Source organism: Neovison vison, chromosome 1 (genome assembly GCF_020171115.1).
Source record: "Neovison vison isolate M4711 chromosome 1, ASM_NN_V1, whole genome shotgun sequence".
NCBI lineage: Eukaryota > Metazoa > Chordata > Mammalia > Carnivora > Mustelidae > Neogale > Neogale vison.
Genome location: NC_058091.1, coordinates 96,670,026 through 96,676,082, shown reverse-complemented (window position 1 = coordinate 96,676,082; position 6,057 = coordinate 96,670,026).

Genomic DNA, 6,057 nt, shown 5'->3' with positions numbered 1-6,057 from the left:
CTGACGTTTTCACTGTCTCCCTTCTTTTGCATTTTCCAGAATGTCATTTAGTTGGAATCATAGTATATAACTTTCTCAGCTTGGTTTCTTTCATTTAGTAATATATGCCGCTCCTGTTTTGTTTTGAATAATGTTTGCATAATATATCTTTCCCTAATCTTTCACTTTCAGCTTACTTATATTTTATATTTGAAGTGTGCTTTTTGTATATGCATAGATTTGGGTGATGCTTTTAATCCATTCTGCCAAGCTTTGTCTTTTAGTGGGGATATTCACTCAACTTACATTTAACATAGTTGTGGATATCTGGGGCTTAAGTATTGATTTCATCTTCATTCCTGACAGATATCTACTGTCAATATAAAATTCTGAGTTCACAGTTTTTTGTCTTTTTTCTTTTAGTACTTGAAAAATATGCATTTCTTTCTGGCCTCCATGGTATCAGATAAGAAATCTACTCCTATTCAAATTGCTTTCCTCTTAAAATTAAGGTGTTGTTTCTTTCTCACTGCTTTTAAGATTTTCTTTGCCCTGAGTTTTGAAAAGTTTGATTATGATGTGTCTTGGTGTGGATTTCTTTGGGCTGATCCCATTGGGGTTTCCTTAATTGAATCTGTATGTTTATGCCTTTTGTCAAATTTTGGAATTTTACAGCCATTATTTCTTTGAGTACTTCTTCATCTACCCTCTTTTGTACTCCAATGACATGAATGTTAGGTCTTTTATTATACTCCCACAAGTGCAGTAAGTTTCTGTTACTTTTTAAAGTATATTTTTCTTTGTTGTCGGTTGTGTTATTTTTATTGTTTTACTTTCAAGATACTGGTTCTTTTCTCTGTCTCTCTATTCTGCTGTAAGGTCCATCAACTGAGTTGTTTTCCAGTTTGTAGCGGTGCCTGGGAGGTTCCATTGGTTAGGTGGCTGGCTCTTGATTTCTGCTCAGGTCATGATCTCGGGGTCCTGGGATCTGAGTCCTGTATCAGGCTCTGGGCTCAGTGGAGAGTCTGCTTGAAGTTTCTCTCTCTCTCTCTCTGTCCTTACTCTTGCTCTCTCTCTCTCTCAAACTTTCAGCGTGGAGTTGCTTGAGATTTCTCTCTTTCTCTCTCTGTCCCTCCTCCTGTTCTCAATCTCAAACTTTAAGACAAATAAATAAATAAATAATAAAAAACATCTTTTAAAAAATTTCAACTGTAGTATTTTTCCATTCTAAAATTTCCATTTGGTTCTTCTATATATCTTTTCCTTCTCTCTGTCTCTCTTTTTTTGTAAGCTGAGACTTTGTATTTTTGTTTTATACATGTTCATAATGGCTTATTGAAGCCTTTTCATGATAGTTGCTTTAAATCTTTGTCACATGAATCATTCCTCTTTTATCTTGATTTTGGCATCTATTGATTATCTTTTTCATTCTAATTGAGATCTTCTTGGTTCTCGATGGGATGAATAATTTTTGTTTGAAACATGGACATTTTGGGTATTATAAGAGTCTGGATCTTATTTAAACCTTTTGTTTTAGCTGGCTTCCAGTGATACTGCTGTGGCAGGGGCAGAGTGGGGGTTGCTGCAGTGGTATTGACATTTGAGAATGGACATCTAGTTTCCCCACCAGGCTTCCTCTGACACAGATGGTGAGAGGGCGAGAAAGAATTTTCATTGTTATAGGTTTCTGAGTTTCTGTGTGCTCCACTAGGCCTCTCCTGTTAACCATACTGACTGAGAAAGATAAGAACAGAAGATATTATTACTGCTGGGTGATGGTGCTTGACTCTTTACCAGGCCTCTGACACCACTCAGGAAAGGAGGATGGAGTGTTTGATTATTATTGGATGGGAGTGGGAGTCTGGGATCCCCGTTTGGTCTCCACTGAAACTCAGAGGTGGGTGCCTCTTTCCTGGCTCAGTACAGATGAAGTCTCGGCTCTCTGCTTGGTGTTCTCTGACATCACCCTACTGGGGTAGAGTATATGTGTGTGTGTGTGTTTGTGTGTGTACGCGCATACGCACATGTGCACACACGCACTGCTGGGAGCTTTGGTATGCCTCATGGAGCCTGGTAAGGGCAAAAGTGTAGGTTCTCTGCTTTTCCTTTGCTGGCATGGACATAAGTGAGGCCCCAGTTTTCTCTGTAGCATTTAGATGAAGTAATGTGGCTGATGTCTAAAAGTTTTCTGTTCTGATAGGCTTCTCTTTCCTTGGTCCTTTGGCTAGGGAGAGAATGCTTTTTTTTTTCATTGTTGTTTTGTTTTATTGTATTGTTTGTTCTTTTTTTTTTTCTTTTTTTGTTATTTTTTGATCTATATCTTTTGACATTTTTCAGGTGTCAGCATCTTCAGCTCTAAGTCTGGTATATAAGAGGTAAAAAGAAAACATATCTCATCATCTTGTCATTTTTCTGTTCTGAGATCCTCAGCTAGTCTGTCTTCTCCTTCCCATATTTTAGAGTCTTCTTTTTTATTTTAATATATGTAATATTCAGGGGGTTTAGTTGTACTTAGAAGGAGAAATGTGTATATCTACTCTATCTTCTCCATCTTCACAGAATGAGATACTTGATCTTTTTTTTCTTCTCTTAAGAAAGGAAACATTGTAATATGGAGTCTTCCTGTGAATCTTTCCTAGTCTCATTCCTTTCTCTTTCTCTGGTTTTTAATTTTTCTTTATTTACTTATTTTTATACAGTAATTATATTATAGTGACTTTTGCAACTTAATTTGTTTATTTCCTCAAAATGCATTTTGAACTCTACCCATGCTAGCATACAGACTCTAAGTTCATTAAGATTGGTGACTAGTTGGAGTTTGGGATGATAAGAAACTGTTCATAGTTGGGTTGACACATAAATCTCAGACAAGTGGGTTTTGTGGGTGCCATCTTTTGTGGTCATTAGCTGTGATGTTAATAAGTAGGAGTTGCTGGCAGAAGGCAAGGCCATGCCTGGTAGATGTAGGAGACATCTGGACAGTCTCCCAGGTCTGAGCTGTCAACCAGGCACCTGTAACCACCCCTAGGCTATGACATGAGTGTGTAGAACAATCACACATCTTCCTTGGCCTTATGAAGTCTTCTAAATGCAGGTTGAAAGACCCTGTCCAGTGAGTGTACTGAGTAGAAGGTGGCACAGGCTTTTCTCCCTAGGTAGTCTCATCAGTTGACTATAGCAGAGTGGCTGCTGGGCTTAGCCCTTCGAATAAATGTCGCACATTGTGATGGCTCCTTTATAATTCTATTAACAAGTATTTCCTTAAGAATGGTTATATAATATAATTTAAAAATATACCAGCTATGCCTAACTGCTGATTAATGTGTGTGACCAGGGTGTCTGAATTCTTTAACTTTTTTGGGCTTTTTCTTGGTATCCCAGAGGCCAGTTTGGACTGACATGGAGGATGGCAAGATACTCTTGGCCTTCTGGGACACTCAGTGACATTTAAAGACTACTGGGGCCTAGCTTGTGCATATCCCAACTAATTAAAATCAAACCATAATTGTAGGGCTTCGGTCTAGAGAATTCTAATCAGCCTTGAAGCTAATGGACCATTAAAAAAAAATCTACATTGAAGCCCTTTTCGCAAGTGAGAGTTGTATTTTTCCCATGTGAAACTTATACTCAGACCTCTTTGGGATCTTAAGCATCATGATTTTGCATGAGAAACTTTCATGGGGTTGAGGAGATATTATAATAATAATCTTGTCATTATAATCTTATTTGTATTTTTCTACTTCTTATTTCTGTAATACGATGGTTAGGGATTCTTGACTGTTTTTCTTCTCCTCTTTCATTTTACATTCTCCTTTTATTAAGATTACATTTATGTACCTTTGAGCAAATATATTTGAGCCACATGACTGAGCTAACGTTACATTTAGAAGTTATTTTATTAGGCAGCATTTTAATTTTATTCCATTTGTCCTCATTAAACAACTGTTTGCCCCCTCAGGCATAGTAGAGCTAACTTTCTGACTCTATATTGGTTACCAGACTGTAAAAGTTAAAGCTTATCTGAATTTTTTGCCAGAACTCTTTTAAAAATATACATAAAAAAATCAACTTGAGAAATTCTAAATGTTTTGTATGTAAACCTACTTTGGTAACATAATATTTGTTTTACACCTGAGGGATAATACTCATAAATGATAATAGTAATATCTGAATAAATAATTTTCTCTAAAAAAGATGGTTGTGTGCATGTGTATGTATCCCTAAAAAGGATATGTGTGTATATACATTTATATGCATAAACATCTATCTATCTATCTATCATCTATCTATCTATCTATCTATATATCTATACTTGATTATGGAACAACATGGGTTTGAACTGTGTGGGTCTAGATTTTTTTGATACAGTGCTACAAATGTATTTTCCTTATGATTCTCTTAATAACATTTTTTCATCTAGCTTACTTTATTGTGAAAATACAGTATATAAAAGTCTACTATATATATATAAAACATATATATATATATATATATATATATGTTAATCAACTGTTTATGTTATTGCTAAGGCTACTAGTAGTTAAGTTTTGGGTGAGTCAAAAATTACATGCAGATTTTTCTACTGGCCAGGGTATTGGTGCCCCTAACACTCACGTTGTTCAAAGGTTAACTGTATATATTTAGGTATACAATGTATAAATCTACAGTGTGTAGATTCTACCTAGGACTACATGAAGCTAGTATGTCCCTACAGTGTTCAACCCCATATTTAACCACCTTCCCTTCCCTGCCCTCTACCACGCTCTTCCTCTGTCACCTCCTTTTCCTTTTCCCCTTCTGGAGTATTTCACTGGAGGAACTGGAAAGAACAGGAATAGGGATGAAGAACTGGAGAAGACATGATCCTGTTATAATCCTTTCACGGGGATCTGTATTTTCCACCATGCTGGAGTTTTATGTCTTCACTCCTCTTTTCTACTGTTCTCTGGAAGTAACAGAGAAGGAGGTCCAGACATTGGTCCGTGCCAACCTGAAATTATATTGTTATAAATTCTGACTTTGTAGAAGTCATTCAATCTCTGTGGACTTTTTGTTAAGGGGTTTAACAGATGCTTTTTTTTTTTTTTTTTAAGATTTTACTTATTTATTTGACAGAGCGAGATCACAAGTAGGCAGAGAGGCAGGCAGAGAGAGAGGAGGAAGCAGGCTCCCTGCTGAGCAGACAGCCCGAAGTGGGGCTCGATCCCAGGACCCTGGGATCATGACCTGAGCCGAAGGCAGAGACTTTGACCCACTGGGCCCCCCAGGCCCCCCAACAATCACTTTAAATTAAGAGCTTGACCTTGCTCTTTCAGGTCATTTTCTAGATTTAAATCTGTAATTTATCTTTTATTTTTTCCTCTTTTTATCATCTTTGTATCTTAACTGCTTCATAATTTCCTTCATCAGGTTTCTTCCTCTCCCCATCTTTTTCTTTCTCTGAAAGTATTGCGGCAGAGATATCAAGTTCAGGAGTATATACGTACCTGAAAAGAGTTTTTTCAATAGCAAAGGAAAATAATTTCCTTTTAGTTGTTCAAGATATTCAGAATTCTTACTTTTTTGTTAGTGCCATATTCATGACATGTTAATTTGAATTATTGGTTTGTACATTTTCTTTTTACTTGTCTTCATTGGAAAGGCAATTTCAGTCAGGGTGGACAACAATTTCATTAACTACATCCGTAGATATCAAAAATCCACTCTCCAATTTGAGAAACAAGATAGAGGATCATAGGGGAAGGGAGGGAAAAATGAAACAAGATGAAACCAGACTGGGAAACAAACCAAAAGAGACTCTTAATCTCAGGAAACAAACTGAGGGTTGCTGGAGGGGAGGGGTTGGGAAGAATGGGGGGTCTGTGTGATGGACGTTGGGGAGGATATGTGCTATGGTGAGTACTGTGAATTGTGTAAGACTGATGAGTCACAGCCCTGTACCCCTGAAAAAAATCACACATTATATGTTAATAAAAAACAAAACAAAAATAACCCAAAAGCTTCACTTTCTAATGAAATCGGATACTTGCCAGTCAAAGAAAAAAAAAATTATGCGATTATGAATTTTATACCTTGTTA